A 21680-nucleotide genomic window follows, 5' to 3' on the forward strand; every position below is an offset into this window, starting at 1 on the left:
CCTCTGGGCTGACGGCTGCCTGGCGGGGGTGCGGGTTGGTGCCTCTCCGGGAGCGGGGACCCAGTGGCCTCTTGGCGTGCGTCCCCTCCCAGCCACCCGTGTCCCCGGGAGCAGGCGTATGTAGGGCACCGTCGTCCACCCCGCGCCCCGCCACCCTCTGCCGGAGCCCCGCTGCCTCCGTGACGTCCCGAATGTACAGGAGAAGACGGGGTGGGGGCGGGGAGGGAGGGCTCTCCCTCAGTCTTTTGCCCTTATAGCCAATGTCATGGTGATGTTCGGCTAGGACCCAATGGAAATACTTAGTCATACGCGTGCGGGGCCCTTTCCCCGCCGCCCGCCGCTGGCCGGCCGCACAGCCCCTACGATCTATATTTAGCAGCTTCGCGGGCTGTCCTTTCAGCTGGGTTCCCAGCTTTCTGGGGGCTCCTGGGTCCTGACAATAGAGCGCGCGGCTCTGGGAAGCGTCGCCTGGCACGCAGGTTTGGAAGCCGCGCGAGCGTCGGGAAGCCAGGCGAGGCGAGGCGAGGCGAGGCGAGGTGAGCGAAATCGGTAATTAATGGCTGAAAGCACAGCTGCTTATCCGCGCGCCGACCTTCCTCCCCCGATGTTTGCAGAGTGTTTGCATCGATTGCTACCTGGCAGGGTCGAGCCACTTCGGGCTGGGATTCAGCCCCTAACCCAGGCGACGCTCAGCCATCCCGGCTAGTGTGGGAGGCTAGCAGTCGTGGGGCTTCGGGGAGGCAGGCAGAGGGGGTTCCACTGAGAAGAGTTGCTGAACGCCCAAAGTTGAGTCCTAGTGCAAATTTGGGGGCAGGGGCATGAAAGCAGTGGGTGCCTGTGAGATAAAGACGCGACGGTTCTGGTTCCAAGGTGTTTTCTCCACCCCTGTCTCCTTTCTCTTGTGGGGTTCCACGGAGCCAGTCTGACCGAGCTTTGAATCTGCGAGGTGTTCTTACCACGCGCGCCTCTTAGGATTTAAGCCGAAGATGTTGATTGATAAAACGGAGACGGTAGGGATGGGCCTGCGGCCAGAGGTATTCACTTTTCGGAACTCCGGGAAGGCGCTTGACATTTTCCGCAGCCACTTCCACGCTGATGGGAAGGAGGCCCGAAAACTACCCAGCCCTTATCCTACTCTGCCTTCCCCCGGGCCGCCTCCTCCCTGCTGAGGGTCATGGGGAAATTCAGCTTCCTGTTTAAAAGGCTGTAATCCCAAGCCGACACGGTTGACACTGATCAAGTGATAGGTATGAACTTGTGCGTGGTGGACAGGAGAGGGCGAGGGTTTCTTCTCTGGGAAGTGGGACAACCGGGCGCGCAGTATTCTCAAGTGTGAACTTCACGGCTTTCTACTGCCATGAAAAGAAAGAAAGAAAAAAAAAATCTCTTTCTCGGTAGCACATCTCTGCCACGTGCGTGCAGGATCCATTGTGAATGTTGTTGGCGAAACATGAAGTGGTTTTGTCACCGTGTGGTGGGTTACAAGGTTCCAGAGCTTGAATAAAGATGGTTACATTCGGAGTTGTACGTTGAGATTCAGGAGGCCTGCGATTACATCAGTAACAAATCATTTGGGGGTTGGGGGGGGCGGAGGCAAGCGAGGTCTAAGGGGCTAGAGTTAACCACAGCTGCTTAACAGCCCAGCATGGTTAGTTTGACCAAGAATGGTTTTGTACACAAAATTTGCCGGATAGCTAGCTTGAATATAGGGTTGCTTTGGAAAGAAGCAATAGATGAAATAGATCTTTTCTGTGTTTTTCTCATTTTCATTCCAGTGTTCCAGTTTAGCTTGCCTTTTAAACAACTCTGTGCTCATGCATGAGGCTGAAAGCTCATGGATTGAAAATGCAAGTTTCAGGTTGCATTGTGGATGGGAAATGATAGGGGCTAATTGAATGGCAATTGTAGCAAGTACATTGGGCTGTTGTGCTTATCAAATGGCTTGTAGCCTCCCCGAAAGGAGTTATTTCATTTGGTGCATGTGCGCAGTTGTGTGACCCGGCCATTACAGATGTCATTAACGTTTTCAGTGTTTGTCATAAAGTCTGGCACTGCCCAATTGCAATATTTCCGTCAACCTCCCTCTCTCCCAATAGATTACACGGCAGTACATTCTCTCTGGGAAATGATTCATGGTGGGGAATAAATGAAATTTAAATGGTATTTGTTGAACACTGTAATCTATAGTTTAGTTAAATACTGTCAAAAATAATGCCGCTCTCATCGTGGCCCAGGAAATGACAAAAAGGAAGCCACAGTTTCCTCAAATATAACGTGACTCTTGACATGCTATTGAACAAGGAGTGTTTTCCTGTGAAATTGTGTGGAAGTTGCTGCTGTGTCCACTGCGTTTTCTCAAAGTGGGCTGTCCAGTGGGTCTCCTCACTGTGCGATCGTTGGAGGGGGTTATTTGATTTCAGCAGGCTGTTAGTCAAGATGGTATGAGAGTTGTGGCTCATAGGTTGTGGTTTGTTTGTATAAGGTTCGGTAAACCCTGCACAGGCTAGTAAGTCAGGTTGCAACCAGCCATTTAGCCAAGATAGAAACTGTCCACATGTTGAACATCCAAAAGTGTGTGTGTGTGTGTGTCTGTGTGTGTGTGTTTTGTATTTCGTTGGTTGAACTCATAATTATCCATTGGGGGTGGGGGAGGGGAAAGGAATTCCTCGTGTGATCCTTCTTTTCACTTCTTCCTTGGGGAAATGCTGATGCTGGTATCGCTCTTCCTATCCTGGTTCTTATTTTAAAATGATGGCTACAGAGCTGGGAGGATGTGAGCTTGAATGCCACCTGCCAGACAATGCCAGTGCTGAAAGGTAGGCTGCGAGTCGTTTCCAAATGCAGCCTTTTGGTCTCAGGTGACAGCACAGCCGGTCTGGGTGGACTGATTTAAAAGTCAGAAATGAACTTCATGTAAAAGTCTTCATTTGGCTTCCACTGTGATTTCCTAAAACTGTATCTCAAAGGTGTTTTCGGGGCTCTGTACTTTGGTAACCCTGCGATAACGGTTAGGTGGTTGTCTGTGACAAGTTAATGTGAGTGGGAATCGTTCGTGACACTTGTTGCTAGCTTCAAGTTTATCTGATTACCAGCCAAAGGAACAGCTTTTATATTAATGTGGACTACGAAACATGTCATAGATAAATAGTTTTTTTATCATATTGTCTGCCAATCCTTCCTACTGATTAATAATCTGCCTGTTTGGGTTTAGTTAATGAATCCAATTAGACTCACAAACAGTACCTCCAACACAGGCGACTCACAGAAATATGTTAGCACATTGTGCTTCCAGTGCATTTAAAAAATGTTAAGGCTTATAACGAAAAGACAAAGTGATAGCAGCTACAGTTGTTTAGCTTGTGATCACATAGCAGCTGAGGTTGTTTCAAGCTGCGTATTTGGATTGATGGAGATTTGTAAGGGATACCTAAACGCTATTAGGTTCGTGAAGTCATACTTGGTATCGATTCCTTTTTGACAACAAATGAGCGAGACGGTGCTTCTTAGCAGCTTCCATTCTGAGACGCAGGCTCACCTGTGTCCACCTCTGAAAACAACAGCTGCCTTCCCGAAAACCAGTCTGTCAGGGGAACCGCATAAGCTGAACTTTACAAATCCATGAATTGTCCTTTCCTGTACAAAAATGCATCCCTAGAGGACGGAGGGGGCCCTGTCCTCCCATAATTGACCTTACAGGGTTCAGTTGGATTCAGTCTGGGGTGGGTGTGGGGCTATGGAAAGACCCCACCCTGCCCTTTCTTAGCGGTGTGTCTGTAGGCCATTCCTGTGATCTTCAGATTGCAACTCAGTTTCTCTGGCTGTACATTGGGTACACGAAGCAGAACCGCTCAAAAGATTGCCTTAAGAACGGAAGTAGTAAGTGTGTGCCTGAATGACTTACCAATTAGAAACATGTTTGCATATCTAAGGGATGCAGTATACTCACTGCTATCCAGTTGATGCCAATACATAGCGATCATACAGGATAGGGTCATACATACAGGTATGTATCATACATACATACATACAGGTAGAGCTGCCCCTGTGGGATTCCAAGACGGGAAGTCTTTACTGGAGTTGAAAGCCTCATCTGTCTCTCACAGAGTGGCTGGTCGGCTCCCAATGCTGACTTTGGACTAGCAGACCAGTGCATAGCCTACGACGACAACAGGGCTCAAGAGATATTATGACATCTACTTCTGATTTGTTCAATATCGGGTCACGATGACTTTAGAAGGGACTTGATGCCACTGAGTGAGTTAGTTATATGTCTGGGGGAGGTTGGGGGGGGGCTTCAAAAAGTATGTGGAAAAAATGGACTGAAGAGAAAAGATAATGGAATGTCCCACAAACATTTGGAAGCCCCCACCACTATTAATAGGTTATGTGTGTGGCTTCCTTCTCTAACATAAGCTATTAAGTGAGTGTGTACTCTCTCTCCCTGCCTCATTAGTTTATTGTGTTGTTTTGCCTATCAGATCGGATACGTTTTCTACCCCAACACATACAGCCCTCCACTTATTAAATACCCAGGACTGAAACCACAAAAGAAACAAGATATGCTTCCCCCACACCTTTTTTTTTTTTTAAAGATTCTAATGTCATGAACAGAAATTGCCAAACTTTGGTCTTCTTTCTTGGTGTTATATTGTTTTCCCTGATTCTGACCAATTCTTTTGCAAAGATTAATATTGTACAAAGAATATTCTAGACAACTTACTGAGCACCCCTCTCTGTGAGGGCCACTATGAACAGTCTGCTCTGGTTGTAGACACAGAGCATCAAGGCCGCCATCAGGCTACTGTATCAAAGACAAAGAAAGAAATCGAACCTTCACTAATGATAAATTGCTCACTGCCGTCCAGTCAAGTCTGACTCATAGCGACCCTGTAGGACAGGGTAGAATCTGTGGGTTTGGGAGAGTGTAAGTCTATATGGGAGTAGAAAGCCTCATCTTTCTCCCCCAGAGTGACTGGTGGTTTCAAACTGCTGACTTTGTGGTTAGCAGCCCAACTCCTAACCCACCACTCCACCAGCACTCCTACCAAACCCACTGGAATCTAGTCGACACATAGTGCCCTCTATAGGACAGAGTAGAACTGCACTTGTAGGTTTTGGACACTAAATCGTGAGGCAAGCAATAAGCCTCGTTCTTTGCCTGAGGTTTGTCTGGAGGATTCGAGCTGCTGATCTTTCTGTGAACAGTTATTATGACACCAGGGTTCCTTACATAAAGAGAAGACTTCTTCCTCCCAAATTGGAATGGCATCCTTGAAAAGCAGCAGAGATAATTCATATGTAGAAAAATAGAATAGGAAATTCTATGCCTTGGGGCTACTGATAAATCAATGGTCATTTTCACCTGTCCTGTCAATCTTCTTTGTAACATCATTGAAGGCAAAGCAGTGCTCAATTTCGTCTGACTTTGCCTGCTCGTGCTGGGCAGAGCTGTAATCCTCAGCCACATAATTGTGACAGAAAAGTTCAGGATCTTTTGATGTATCCTAAAACTTGCTTTGGCATGTGACCTGTATCACAGAGAACTAATTTATCTTTAGTCAGAAAATCATTTCAACAATAAATGTGATGATTTATATTCAAATGGACATGGTGTTGCAGGAACTGCCCATTAGAAGTTAACCTGAGTGAGATACCCATTCCTCAGATAATGAAGCACTTTGTGTTTTTTGGCTCAAATGGCTTAGCCAATGATGCTTTAATTGGTTAAATAAATGTAAGTTTCATAGTTGGTGCACGTTTTGAGTGATAATAAGCTGGCCGTGCTGTCTTCCAGCCTTAGATGATGGGGAACATCTCCTTCTATCTTGCATATTACAGAAAAGTAATTTCTCTCACCTAGGTAAGAACTGGCATCCTTCTCAGCTATAATCTTTCCTGCTCAATAGATGATTAACACAACTGTCATTAGAAATTAGAATCAACAAATTTGCATTCAGAAAAATGTATTTTAGAAAACAGATTGCACTGCAATTTGTTCTTTGAATGCAGGAACTTCTTCCTAATCTCAAAATGCTTACTCCAATACTTCTTCTCATTTGAAATATTCAGTAATGGGAGTCACAGAAGGATGGTAGATTTGTCGGGGAAAAGTGGAGCGTGTGCAAAAATGTGCGGTGTTGCTGTCTTTTCGGAGCCCAGCAAATGCCAATCCTGGGGTCTGAAGTAGTTGGAGAATTGTGGGGCATATTGTTGCAGAAAAGATGGGAGAATGGTTACCTTGCCTGGAAAGCTCAATTTTGTTTGAATATAGAGCTTTGTGTTGTGTCAGTCCAAGCATGTGACCCTTCTACCTTCTCTCCTCCCTATGGCTAGCCAGTCAAGTCTAAGAAAAAGAAACCCTTAGGCCAGGCTGGTTGGTTTATTCTTTTGAGGTGGTACACAGTGAAGGATTGGAGAGGAGCCAGAAGTGTTACACTGATGGAGTTCCCTTCACCTGGAGGAAAACATCAGGGGTGAGGAAGAAGCGTTCCACATGGCCGTGGCTGTGGCTTCTGAAGAACTCAGTTTCGCGAAGTTGTTGGTGGAGTAGCTTTCAGAGTACTGAGATTAGCAGTTGATCCCTTTACATATTTTATGGGATTTTGACACTCTGGCTGGAATTATCAGGGGAGTGTCTAGTGGCCTGGCTGATTTATAGAGCGAGAGGTCCACGGAGTTCAGCGGATTTATGTATCGGCAACTTTAAAACAACTCACTCCCATTCTTTCTTCTCTACTCCCCACATGTGCTGTCAAGTGCCCATAATTGCACAGCCTCTCCAGTGGTGAGAATTAGGCAGAAAAGGGACAGTGTCAAACTCTCACTTTTATTGCCGCAGATAAGTGATATTCATGCTACCTATTTTCCACGGAATTTTCTACCTCCCTCCGGATAATGAGAGTTAGGTTGTCACTTAACATATCACTTTTAGTAAGCGCAATCATGGACACAGTCAAGAAAGAAGAAGAAAACCAATTAAATTGAATTTCTAAATAGATAGCATATTGTTTGACTCTGAGCCTGACCACTCAACCTAAAACTCCTTCAAATACATTTTCATTTTCTTTATCCAGTATTTTATTTTGCTAATCAAATATTAGAGGAACACACTGGCCGTTACCTTCAGCAGCACAGGATCATGTGAACGCCATGAAGACTAGCCCCGTGGAGGCCAACCATATTGCTCAGAGTAGAAGAGGCAACCTTCAGGCTCTCCTCTCTAAAACACACCATAACTGGTGGCGAACTTGGGTCTTGGAATCATGAATGAATGCATGAAAGGAACCATGAAAGATGGAAGAATTCTCCAGAAGGTGGTTCCGTGAAAGGGATATGATGTAAAAGACCTTGCAGTCCGTGGAATCCATGTCACATCTACCCAGAAGACAACAAGGTAGAAGGGGGCTTAGAGTGTGTGGTTCAGGGTGTTTATTTCAGGACTAGACTTAAGTCGGAAAGAATAATGAAGTTCATCCTAAGAAGGAACATCGTGTCCATCTAATGGGATGTAGATCACAGTAAAAGATGAAGACCCTCAATGAGATGTGTTGACACAGAGCCTACAACAGTGGGCTCGCACAGAGCAGTGACTGTGGGGATGCTCAGCACTGGACAGCGACCGGCCAGTCGCTGGGGCAGAACTGACTTGACAACCCCTAACACTCTCCGGGGAAGTCTATGTGTCTCTCAAGTACCCTTTCATAGAATACGAAGAGGTTTCCAGAAATTCATGAAAAATGAAATGAAAAGATAATTGAATTTTTCCCAGGAAGGTGTCAAAGCCTTCTCACATTTAATTGCTAGGGAAATGTTCGGGGTACTTAAGGTTAAACCAAAAAATGGAGGCAGCAGACTATATTGAGGGATACTAAGAACACATAATAAATAATAACACATGCACCTATAAAATCGCTCTGTGTCTGGCAGAATTTCAAAGATTTGATTCTTTATGTATGCCTTTTCCCACCAAGTACATCATAGTCTAATTTGTTACGTTGCCACATATTAGAAGTGCATGCTTTTCAATTCTTGAAAAGAACATTGTTTATTTTCTTTGGGTTCATTCACTGTCATCAAATCAAGGCCAAGTCATAGTGACCCCCTACAGGACTGGGCAGAATTGTGCCTGTGGGGCTCTGAGCTTGTAACCCTTTATGGGAATAGAAAGCCTTGTGTTTCTCCCATGGAGCAGCTGGTGGTTTTGAACTTTGGGCCTGGTGGTTAGCAGCTCAACTCATAAGCACTACACCACCAGGGTTATGGGTTAGGTTTCCTTCTTCATAGAAAGCCACCGTGTATGATTTCAAGTTAATCAGATACATTTTATTCATGTATTTTATTTTGCTAATCAAACATTTGAGGAACACACTGGCCATTACCTTCAGTAGCTTCGCATCATGTGAACACCATGAAGACCAGCCCTGTGGAGGCCAACCATATTGCTCAGAGTAAAAGAGGCAACCTTTTCCACAACAATTTTGTTGTTGTTGATAGTTACAAATCTAGGTGACTCCATTCCATGCACAACAGAATGAAATGTCCGGTCCTGTGTCATCTGCACGGTCCTGGGTATGTCCAGTCCATTTGTAGCCATTACACTTCTAGTGCTATTCAGTCTAGTAGGCAGGGGCTCATCTTCCAAGAAAAACGCACTGTTATCAACCATTGTTTTCATGGGGATCCATATTGTTTCCCTCAGGTAATTTTTGCAAGTTGGCCACCAAGCTTCTCACCATAGTCCCTCTGAGCCTGGAAGCTCTGGTGAAGTCAGTCCACCATGGATGACCCTGCTGGTGTCTGAAATATTGATAACAGAGTTTCCAGTGGCACAGCAACGTGCAAGCCATGGTAGTATGATAAAGTTTATTGTTCCAACCTGGCTGATAAACACGTGGGGTTAGTTGAAGGTCGGAGAGATAAATGGCTTGGTGATCCTCGCCTTTCTAGTTCTTGGGTCTCTTCCTTTCTGATGGTCGGGCCAGGGTGCAGCTACTTTAGCCAGTTCCCTACTTCAGCTTGCAAGGCTCACTTCTTGCAAGACATTCCTGAGGAGAAGCCACATGCACCTACCCCAATGCAGCCCTGGGTGCTGGAGCAACCGTGTGGAGACCCCTGCCAGCGCTGAGATGCTTACACATTCACTGACTTGGCTTTCCTCCTGCAGTCACCATCATTGCGTGTGTTTTGTGAGATGTAGGAGGACTTTGTGAATTGGTGTTGGACATATGGGCTAATGTTGGACTTGTAGGCTTGGATCGAGATATTTTCTTTTTTTTTTTTTTTTTGAATGAAAGTGAGTGAGTGAGTGAATGAGTCAGTGAGTGAGAGTGAGTGAGTGAGAGTGAGTCAGTGAATGAGAGTGAGTGAATTAGAGAGTGAGAGAGTGAGTGCGTGAGTGAGAGAGTGAGTGAATGAGAGTGAATGAGTGAGTGAGAGAGTGAGTGAGTGAATGAGAGTGAGTGAATTAGAGAATGAGTGAGTGAGTGAGTGAGAGTGAGTGAGTGAGAGTGAGTCCGAGATGTTTTCTTGATGTGCACTTACCCTTTATATAAAACTCTCTCTCTTATACATATGAGTTTCTGTGGATTTGTTTCTCTAGTGTACCTAGATTAACACAAAACTGCAAACCGAAAATATTCTCTTCAGTACTAAAATCTGATTCCCACATTTTAAAATATGAGATAGGTGGAATGGTTTAGCAAGCTGGCGCTTTTTAAAGACTTCTACAGCCCATGAATTGAAATTCTTTCCCTTTTTAAAGTAATGTTCTATTATTTTTCTGTTTTCAGAAGTAATGCATGCTCATTGTTAAAAGAAAGAAAAGAGGGCAATGGTAAAAGAAAATTAAAATGCATGCAAGAGCTCAAGCCCTAGAAATGATTAGATTATTAGCAGACACGCTAACCCCTGCCCATTGTCTAATTTGGATGATTACTCATATTCTGTGTTATTCCTCTTTAACACGCAAGTCATCATTTTCATCGAATTCACTTCCCGTAAGGTGTCTGCCTCCCATGCCTTGAGGGAAGGAACATCATTTACATAAGCAACGTTCTACTTTGAGGGAGGTTGATGGCAGGTTTGCTTTTGGGCAGCATGATGGCCAGAGACTTTTCATCAGGTAATTTTTTTTTTCGAGTGACCGCCTAAAACCAGATGTTTCCAAAATGGGTGATGCGTATTGTCAAATTGCCTCCCAGCAAGCATAGACAATGTCTTTGTCTCCCAGCAAAGCACCTATGGTCAAGTTTCCCCGGATTTTACCACACTGGCTATTGTAATTAAAAGGAAAAAGAAATCTTCCAATTACGTGGGAGAAAAATTGTGAGTTCCAGTGGCTTAATTTGCTTCTCCTTGAATATTGCTGAGCTAAATATTTCATAAGTTGATTACCCACCCTTAACTCTGGTGCATTATCATCTGCACATTTCTCAATGGGTCTCTTTGCCTTCTTTTCCTATTGATTTATATTGTTTGTGTACAGGAATTACTTTGGCCTTAGTCAAGTTTGAGCAGCTTATTCCTGACTTTATTTTTATTTTGAAAGTGTAATCCTAAAGCTTGCTGTATGTTTATCTCCTTTTCCTAGAGAGCTTTGTCCTTTAAGGATGGTTTTTCGCTCACTGGTTTTGTGTCCCCTGAAAGTACACAGAACGTATTCTGGAATGCCCGAAGACCAAACAGATCCAGTTCCGCGTGGAAAGAAATGCGGCCAGAATGTTCCTTAGAAGAAAGGCCGGTGAGGCTTCCCTTTACACCCTCTGGACAAATTGTTAGGAGTGATCAGTCCCTGGAGAAGTACCTCAGGCTTGGTCAAGAAGCGGGTCAGTGACAAAGAGGAAGGCTCTCCACAAGGTGGCTGGACACAGTGTCTGTAACAATGGGCACAGGTGTAACAATGGGGGGAGGGGTGGATTCAGCATCATCAGGTTGTCTGAAGGCTCGTTTACAGGAACACTCGCGGTCATATGGTTTATTTTGATGGACGGTAACTTACAGGACCGAGTAGAGTTAGTCCTTAGGTTCTCAAGGCTGTAAATCTTCACCAGAGAAGACAGCCTCATCTGTCTCCTGTGGAGCTAGTGGACTTGAACTGCTGACCTTGCTGTTAGCAGCCCAAATTAACCCACTGCACTGCCCTGCACCTTGTACTTGTACTTCCAAATGCTCGGGAGAGTCCTAGCAATAGTAGTGCGCCTTCAAAGAAGTCAGTCATGTCTCCTGTTACAGTATGTGGGTGATGAATTGGGCTGCTAACAGCAGTTTGCAATCACTCCGTGGGAGAAAGAAGACGCTTTCTACATCCATAGAGTTCCAGTCTCAGAGATGCACAGGGAGAGTTCTACCCCGTCCCTTAGGCTGGTGATGTGTCACCATGCACCCCATGGCAGTCAGAGAGAGGATCAATTTCTCTACTTTGGGCTTTTCCATTTCCTCTCAGAAGTGTAACTGAGGCGCAGCCCCAGCGGTGCATCTGTGTAAAAGGACAGGTGTTACAGGTGTTCATGGCAGCCATGGGCTCCCCGATGGACCATCAAACACCTATCCGTATGATCTCATGGAGCCTCTCTTCTCCCAGTGGTTGAAGCTCTCAGAGAAGATTCTGTTGGATGCCTTTCCTTGACAAATATATTGTGTTCTGTATTCTCTTGCATCCTTTCGACGTGTAGTCAGGAGAGACCATCCCTGGAGAAGGTCATCATGCGCGGTAAAGGAGAGGGGCAGTGAAAAGCGGAAGGCCCTCGGCCAGGGAGATGGATCGCCATGGTGATTGCAGCCATGATTCCAAGCACAGGAACCGTTGTGAGGATGGTGCAGGACCAGGCAGCACTTTGTGTAGTGTGGAGGTCTGCTAGGGGTCAGAACCAACTCCGGGGCACCTAAAAACAACAATAGCATTCACCTCCCAAGGAGCCCCAGAGGAACAATTGTTACACGCTGGGCTGCTAACCCAGAAGGTTGGCATTGGGAACCACCCGTGCATCTGCTGGAAAGAGACTTGGGGACCTGCTCCCAGGAAGATGGCAGGTGTATTAGGCCGGTTGACTAGACAAACAACAAATCCAGAGACACTCACGTATACGTACGTATAGGAGAACTTTATATCAAGAAGTTATTTTATATTGAGAAAACATCCCAGCCCAGGCCCACTCAAGTCCATGAGTCCATAATAGTCCTTATGTTCCTCTTCAGACTCACGCGGTCACATGCGAGGGTGCAGAATGCAGGACTACCACAGGGTGCAAAGTCATGTGGATCCAATGGCAGTGGCAACAGTTCTCAGAGTGGCCTGCAGGCAGGAAGGTGAAGGCAGAGAGAGAAAGGGAGGTTCCCAGGGTCCTTCTTATGAGAAGGCCACGCCCACAGAGGGACACCTTCAGGCTGAGACCTGACTGACAGGCTAAACTCCACCCCTACACTTTTATATATCTTCAAGTTGACATGCAATTATGTAACGGCCACAACAGGCTCGACCCCACTATGGGCAGTTCCGTTCTGTCATGGCATTGCTGTGACTTGACATCGGCTCACATCAACATGCATGCTCCCCCTGTGCTCTCTGGTCTCCCAGTAGCCATGGAACCATAAGTCTCTGTACCATAGTACTGGTGGGTCATACGGCGCCATAGCACACGATGCCATCCCCCACTTTATACTGATGATCAGTCCATTTCTGTCACCCACCCAGAAGCCCTAGGAATGTAGCTGGCACCCAGTAAACACTTAGTTAAAATTTTTTGCTCTATGTGAAGTTCTGTTTTCATAATAAAAAACAGAGACTCACGAACTAATGTTTGTTGACTTCGGGTTTGTTTTGGATGCTGGTCAAAGTAATGGCACTGTGTCAGACTGAGGAAAGATGTGCCCAGACGTGGGGCACCAGGTCAGGGCACTGCACTGGGGCATCGTGACCCAGAGGAGGTGGCCCTGATAGCATTCAGAGCTAAGGAAGCTCATCAGGCTAGGCTTTCCCTGCTAGAACTCGAATTCGCTCATTTTGCTCTGAGCTCAGCAGGTTTCTGGTGACTGTGGGATGATCAATCCCATGCAAATGCTTGGAGAAGCCGAGTCCCAATGCCCAATGGAAGAATGAAGCGTGTTCTTCGGGGAACATGGGGCTTCTTTTTAAACTAGGGTGCGTTTCTTCTTAGGCGTTGGAGTCAAAAGATGTCCCTGCCCGCAGAGCTGCATCGCTGACCTCCGTGACCGAGGCAGCTTTGAAATGCTCAGCTCCCTAATGGTGATCAAGATAGCGGCACTTTCTAGGCCACTGGCCATCGCCAAAAGGAAACGTCATCCCTTAGCCGTCCGTGGAAGCGCATCGCTCTTCTATCCTTTGACCATTTAAAGAGTGTGTTCTTCCACACTGGCTCGGGAAAGCCGCTCCTTCTCTTTGCCCAGATATTTCTGTGGCTTCAGTGGGGGACCAGCACGAAGCCCTATTGTTCCGCTGGTTGTGAAGTCTGCAGAAGTGTCGCCAGAATATGATTTTGCTCCCCCGCTGTCGAGTCTGGGCCCTGGGAGATTTTATCAGAAAAAGCTTTAGAAGCATGACCCGGAGCTGACTTCATTTTTTTTTGAGAGCATATTTCCCTAAAAGAGAATTCTCCTCGCTCTAACTATACCCTTCCAACAGGAGGAATTCAGGTGGAAGTGACTGGACATTCTGTTGGTTCCCGTCCTTGTGTTGTCCAGAAAGCAGTGCAGGAGGAGAGCACCTCTGTAGACTATATTCTGGCTGAGCTGTGGTCGTTCGGTGCTGCTGAGTTGTTCCCAACCCATGTGCATGAGGACACGACCCCGCCCTGCCCTGAGTCCTCACCCCAGTGGTTCCCAGGCTCGAGCCCACTGTTGGAGCCACTGCGTCAGTCCATCTTGTGGAGGGTCTTCTTCTCTTGCACTGCCCCTCCGCGTCACCCAGCAATGGCCTTCTTCAGGGACTGGCCTCTCCTGACAATGTGTCCCAAGTCTGTGAGTTGAAGTGCCACCACCCTTGCCTCGAAGGAGCACACTGGCTAGAATTTTCCCAAGACCTGCATTGATCCTTTCAGCTGTCACTGGTCAATGGTGCTTTCAAAAGGGTTTAGGCATTCCAAACGGTACGAATCAGGGTTTGGCCAGGCCGCAGAATGCCATTTGACATCTGGACCCTTTTAAGACTTCTAAATCCACAGACCTCTTCTCTGCCATGCAATGAGATAAACTATAACTGTATTAGATTTCACATTTTAGCATTAAGAGAGCTCCTGGGGTTCTCTTGGTTTGTGTTTGTGGACCCAAAAGAGCAGTAGAGATTTTCTGGGAGAGGATGGACAGAGGAGGGTGGCTGGGGGGTTGACACCTGGGGGACATCCTTTGCAGACAAAGACCTGGGACAGAAGACTGTGCATCTGGGTGAGCTCAGACAGAGGAGGAGGGCATTTGGCCACAGTGGGTGAGAAGCTCGGAGATCCCAAGATGGGTCAGAGTTGGGAGCCGAAGCTTGTTTTCATAAGGGGCTGGTTGATCACTTATTTGACGTGTCCATTCATTCGACCAACTGGATTGAACCTAACCGTCAAAGAAGCACAACGTCTTTTGTGATCCTTAGTTGCTGTCAGGTTACCTTTCACTCGCTGCAACCCCTTTAAAGAGAAGGAAACACCCCCTGGGCCAGTACCGTCCCTCCAGACCCCTCGGTATGTCTGAATTCATGGCTGTGTCCCTCTACCTCACGGAGGGCTTACCTTGGCCCTGCTGACCCACCATGTTAACAAAGAGGGTGCCTTCCTCCAGCGATTGATCCCTCCCGATGATGACGCCGTACAGTTTTCATCAGCCAGTGTTTCAGAAGTACCTCACCAGACCTGTTTCTCTATCGGTCTTATTTGGAAATTCTCAACTTGGCCCCCTACCCACCCTGAGAGACACTGCTGCTGTCAGGAACATTGGTGACATAGCTTCACCCAAGCCAGAGCCTGGCAAATTGACAAGAGGTGGAACAATCTGTAATGATTAGTGGGGAATGCACTCTCAGAACTTATCTCTGTTGTTATTTAGGGGACATCACGTTGGTTCTGACCCATAGTGACCTTGGTCCTGCGTCACCATAACAATTGTTGCTATGCCCCAGCCCACTGTTGAAGCCACTGTGTCACTCCAGCACATTGAGAGCTCTTCTCTCCTTTGCTGCCCCTCCGTTTTACCAAGTATGATGTCCTTCTGCACTGCCTTTCCTTCTCCTTCTTAAATGTTAGTCTAGGTTGTTTTGTTGACCACGAGAGAAAGGCCTACGAGGGTTACGTCCGAATAGATTGCTACTAGAGTTTGGTTCATACATGCACAGGGGTGCTGAAGTGTATCCCTGCCATCTGTGGATGACACGTTCTCTCAGTCAAGACAATGGCTTCCCAGAGGATCCCATGGGCCAGATAAATGCAAGGTGGAGAGGTCAGTGTGGAAGGTTATGGTGGCAGTTTGTTGGGATTCCATAGGGGTAAGCTTGATAGATTCTCAGGAAGAACACAAGAGGAATATGGAGACTCATTAGATAGAAAATTGAAAACAGTATTGGGGGCAGGAGGAAGCCAGGGAATTTGTGCTGGGGAACTTTTTCCACATCACTACAATGCACCTGCTTGATTTTTGAGGGGAGCAACCGTTGTCCAATAAGAACTGTGTTGGGAACCTTTACCCCATTCACCCCAGAGCCCCGATCTTGCTCCATTCACACTTCTTATTGTTCTTCAAACCCAAAGCACATTTACAGTGAACACAGTTTGAGTCCCCCAAAGGTATAAAAACTGTCCTTTGATGTGGCCAGAATTGTTCAGGGGTGGGAGGTGGGGGTCAGAGAGAGGGAAACGCTGCCTCTCAGAAGTGTGTGGACCCAGAGGGAGCTTATGCAGCTTCACATTTTGAAATTTTTCATTCAATAAAGGATTCTTTGATTTTGTAGTAAACTCTTTTGACTTACCCTTGGAATTCTTGTTTGTTGTGTCTTTGTTTTCAATGGATACCTATGATTTACTTTAAGTAGCTGCTGTTCTATCATGGAGCTGTTCCAATTTGCCTGCTGAAACGTGTTCATGTAAAACTATATGCTTTATTCCAAATATGTCTTTGAAGAGAAATAGTACTGGCCATTTGGGAAAAGGCAGGGCAGTTTCTATGTCCACCCCAAGGCATGGAGAAGAACCAGGAAGGCAGATTGGACATGCCAGGATCTATGGGGACTGCTCAGCACTAGTTTTCTCATCATCATGTCAAGAAGCTGAACTTGCCTTTTCCCACCTGCACGCCAGCCTAGAATATGCACACACATTGCACACTTGCAGGTGATGGAACGTGTAGATGTGTGCCTCTGTAGAGAAAATCGCGATGTGTTCGTGAGGTTGTACACAGATCACCAGGGAAAGGTGATAGACCGTTGTGACCATGACTCTGTAGATGCCTCTGTAGCATCAAGTACATATGGGAGTACCACCTCAAGGTGCCATGATTTATAAAACACTCAAAGGGCCACCTGAGACACTATACTGGGGAGAATAAATTGGTCCACCATTCTATATTTACTAACGTATGGTCTTCCACATGTCTCGTTTACATGCGTTGTTCACAATTGCATAGGTGCATCTTCTCTGGGTTGAGCTCACTTCCCATCATTTTAACTTTTACAAAGCTGCTCTCAGCAGGGTTCCTGCTGCAAGCTGCTGGCTGCCCACCCCACCTGGAGTCAGCCTCCTTCCCATCCATTGTTCCACAGCAGCCAGGGAAAAGCATCAAACCCAAACTCATTACCATTCAGTCGATGCGGACTCAGTGCTTCTATAGGACAGGGCACAACTGTCCCCGATCGTTTCCCAGACTGTAACTCTGTACAGGAGTAGGAAGCTCTGTCCCTCTCTCAAGGCTCAGCTGGTGGTTTCGAACTGCTGACCTTACAGTTAGCAGCCCAACGTATAACCCCTGCGCCATTAGGACTACTCCACAGCTACCAGAGGGATGGGTCTAAATCCACTCACACAGTACCTGAGCATACGAACCCTGACCATGACCATGGAAACCAGGAAAAACCCAAACCTACCCTGACCTCCCTCCCTTTCCTTTCTGTTTTTTTTTGGCAGTCATCTTCCTGGCCTACCTTCTTTTTCTCTGATCATCCTGAGAAAGTCGATCCCCTCTGGGTTGTCTCCGAAATATTACCTAGTATTCTAGTCTTCACATCACGTTGGAGAAATAAAAATGATCTCCTCTGTGACTGATCTCCAAGGTCATTTTCCTTCTCCCAGCATCTGAATCCAAGTTCCTTGAGGGTTGGTTATTAAAATCACTTTCACATCTGTCACATATGTTGGAACTCGAAGCCTGAATGTACACCTGGCATTTAAACAGTTGCCTTATGTGGAAAAGATTTTGACATGCAACAATCAATGAATCATATCACAGATATTGAAATGAGAAGATGGGGTAGAGACAGATAATTGATCACCTAATAGATAGAACTAATCAACCAGGTGATGATTACTTTAGCATCAGCTGCCACTGTTTCCATGTTCTCATATAATACAATATGTTTTACCAATTGCAGCAGCTATTATGTGCTTCTCACATAAATACATAAATATATATATTGTGTATCCTCACATGCTGTTGTTGTTAGGTACTGTCACATCGGTTCCAATCCACAGGCACCCTACTTAGAACAGAATGAAACACTCCCAAGTCCTGTGCCAACCTCACACGGATTTATATGCTAGAGAAATAAGCATATAAAAGCATATAAATCGTTGCAGCCACTGTGTCCATCCATCATGTTGAGGGTCTTCCTCATTTTTGATGCCCCACTGCTTTACCAAGTGTGACGTCCATCCCCAGAGATTGGTCTCTTCTGACAGCAAGTCCAAAGTATGTGAGTCCAAATTTCTCCGTGCTTGCTTCTAAGGACAATTCTGGTGGGAGCTCTGGTGGCACAACGCATTACATATTGAACTGCTAGTCACAAGGTCAGCCAGTTCAGACTTACTAGCTGTTTCATAAGAGAAAGATGGAGCTGTCTACTTCTGTAAAGATTTAAAGTCTCAGAACCCCAAAGGGGCAGTTCTACTCTGACCTATAGTGTCCTCCTAAGTTGGATTCTACTCAGTGATACTGAGTATGCACACACGTTGAGCAGGCTCTTTAACAAAGGGAGATTGTCTCATAGGAAAAGGAATACAAATATCATAACTATCTTGCTGCGGGATGTTATTAAAATTTTAGAATAAACAAACAAAAAACAAGAACAAAACAGAGCTGCACCTAGTTTATGATTTTATGGAATAATATGAAGAGATGATTCCAAGAGCCCAAGTGGAAAGCAAGTGTTTTGAGAATGATGAGGGCAATGAATGCGTAAGTGTGCTTTACGCAATTGACGTTATGTATAAACTGTGAGAAGAGTTGTATGAGCCCCAATAAAATGATTAAAAAATAATAATCATTATCCAAAGGAATAGCCTGTGAAACACAGACAATTTTGCCTTATATGGGTACCTTCAGGATATTATTTTATTGATATATTTGATGTGAATGTACAGATGAATAACTGGTCAGAATGGCAGACATTGGCATATTCGAGTATCAGAAGGCAGTTTATTTTCTCAAGGTGAATGTATATTAAATTCTCCATTATGTGTGAAATTATTCAGCTACCATCTTAGGGTTCGGAGTACTGTCAACTGAAATACAAGTAGATTATATTGTTGTGGTTAGGTGCCCCTGAGTGAGACCCAGCTGTCAGTAACCCTCTGCACAGAGCAGTGCATCCTGCTGGGCCGGGCCCTCCTTGCTGCGATTGAGCCCATTGTTGCAGCTACTGTGTCAACCCAGCTCTTTGATGAGCTTCCTCTTTGGCCAGGACCTTCCACTTCACCAAGCATGATGTCCGTTTCCCATCACTGTTCTCTTCCGACGGCATGTCCCAAGTACCTGAGATAAAGTCTCCCCATCTTTGGCTCGAGGCTGTACGTCTTCCAAGATAGATTTGTTTGTTCTTTCGGAGGTCCATGGTATTTGCAGTATTTTTCAGCAACACCATAATTCAAATGCATCAATTTTTGGATCTTCCTTATTTATTTTCCAACGTTCAGAAGCATAGGAGGCTACTGAAAATACCATGACTTGAGTCTGGCGCACCTTAGTTCTCAAATGAACTTTCTTCTTAAAAAAAAAATTTTTTTATTAAATACTTTTATGGGGGCTCTTGCATCTCTTATCACAATCCATATATTCATCCAGTTTCCCTCAGGCAAACTAACCTTTTTGCTTTTCAACACTTTAAAGAGGTCCTTTGCAGCAGAATTACCCCATAAAATGATAGATGCTAAATTATATGATTCAAACAATGGTAATTTCGTGTTTACTTTTGTTTAATCTAAGCTAAGAAATAGCTATGACAGAGCATTAATATTGAGCCTTGGGGATGTAGTGGAGAATGCCTGCTAATCACAAGGTCAACACCACCAGCCACTCCGTGGAAGAAAGATGAGTTTTTCTACTCCTGCAAAGAGTTAGCTCCTCAGGAAACCCACAGGGTCAGCTTTGCACAGTCCTGTAGGACTGCTGTGCATGAGTTTGGGGTTTTGGAAGCATTAATAAGGTGGTATTTACACTCAAATTTAATTAGCTCGTGTTTGGGTTTCACACTTATAAAATCTACTTTTCATTTAAATGAGTGATGCCTTTACTTATGTTGTTGCTATATAAAACTTTCACATAGAAAATGCTTCAAGTTCCTGAACTGGCACTTCTAGATTGGCAGGGTTCCTCAGGGCTAACCATTTAAAACTGGTACCTATTGGATATTTAACTTTTGTCTGCCCACCCAGGCCATCCTTTAATCTACCTTGTTTTCTTATCTGTAAGTCATACAGTCATCGACTGAGCTTTGCCTGCAAGAGTCATTTGGGGATTTCTAACTAGAACACTGTCACCTGTGTACCTACCCAAGTGCCAGTTACCTCATAGGCCCCGAGGAAGGAAGTATCCTGAGTCTTCTCACAATATTCAGACTCCTCTGTTGACATGTAGCGTGTTCTCTCCTGATTTCAGCACCCAGATTTGGTCTTCTTGTAAAGCGGGAGACTGAACTCTCACCTGATTGCTCACCACCACGTGCCTTTAAAAGATTGCCTACTTTAAGAGAGAGTCTGGCAATTTGAAAACTACAGATCCGCATGACCATTATGTTGTTCCTAATAGTATTAGGCCAGACCATGTGAAGGTGTTGACAGTTCACTGTCATTGACCTACAAAAGTGAAAATTTCAACGTCATCATTCTCATTAATCAAGGAGCTAATTAATAGACTAATCTGTATACATTCCTACCCTGAAATTTACCCAGTAGTAGGTTAACAATCAACAGGAGATGTGAAGTCTCTTGTGTTTTGAAGTACTAAGAGAGATGTGCCACCTCTTTAGGTCATGGGGGAAACCGTTGATTGGATTAAGGTTGGCGAGGCTGGGGAGAATTAATTTATGTCCCTGAGCAACTTAAAGAAATGTCAGCTGGTGCTGTTGGCCCTGGGGAGTGGGGTGCAGGCAGGCCCTCTCTGACAGAGGCAATTATTTTCTAGTCCATGAAGAGGTGCTTTTTCTGTGTGTTTTCCAGACGAGCCATCCAGGTACACTTTTGGTCTTTACCTAGGGTTCAAGTAGAGGACATCAGACTGCACTGTTCTTCCACTGGCATGAAAATATTGCCCACGTTTTAACAAGTTTTGCTTTTTTCATCTTCAACTATCATAAGGCCATCCTAAATGGGGTTAAATTAATCTAAGAGTGCCATTTATTTAAACAAATCTGAGATGTTATATCTTCCCCCCACATTTACTTCAAAATGGTGATGCTGGTGATAGTATGTTGAGTTTACAACATTACAGTATAATTTGTTTTGAAAGAATACAAGTAAGCCACTGATACATGAAAACATCATTAATACATGAAAGTATAAGTAAAGGCATATTTCATTTAAGTAAAAAGTAGATTTTATACCAGTGAAACACAAATATGATCTCATTAAATTTGAGACCAAATAACACTCTTTTCTTATTAATGCTTTGAAAACCCCAAACTCCCTGCCATCGAGTAGATTCTCACTCACAGCAACCCTAGAAGACTAATCCCAACTGAGGACTCTGTTCGACACAGTTTTTGCGTTGAGTGCCATGATCATCAAAAGCAAGCACATTTCGAGCATTTCTTACAGCCAAGAGTAGCCTATGGAGACTACAGAGTCAATGTGCTTCCGCATCCTAGGACCAGTGCTGGACCTGAAAGGGAACTTAGGTAAAAAGTGAAGCTATCTCAATGCAGTCCAGACTGTAGCTAGTGATCATGTGACAGTACTGGTTTAGTAGTTGTATTAGTCTGGGTACTGTGGAGAAACAAATTCACAGAAACTCATGTAAAAGAGAGAGTTTTATATAAAGGTTAACTGTGCATCAAGAAAACATCCCAACCCTGTGCTGCCCAAGCCCACAAGTCCAATATTCACCTATTAACCCACATGTCTAACACCAGTCCACAAAGTCCTCCTCCATCTCACAAAGCAGACGCAATGATGCCAACTGCAGGAGGAAAGCCAAGACAGTGAATGTGTAAACATCTCAGCACTGGCGGGGGTCTCCACATGGCTGCTCCAGCACCCAGGGCTGCATCG

This window comes from Echinops telfairi, unplaced genomic scaffold (genome assembly GCF_000313985.2).
Source record: "Echinops telfairi isolate 266 unplaced genomic scaffold, ASM31398v2 ScPeMD7_7469;HRSCAF=8507_1, whole genome shotgun sequence".
NCBI classification, from domain to species: Eukaryota; Metazoa; Chordata; class Mammalia; order Afrosoricida; family Tenrecidae; genus Echinops; species Echinops telfairi.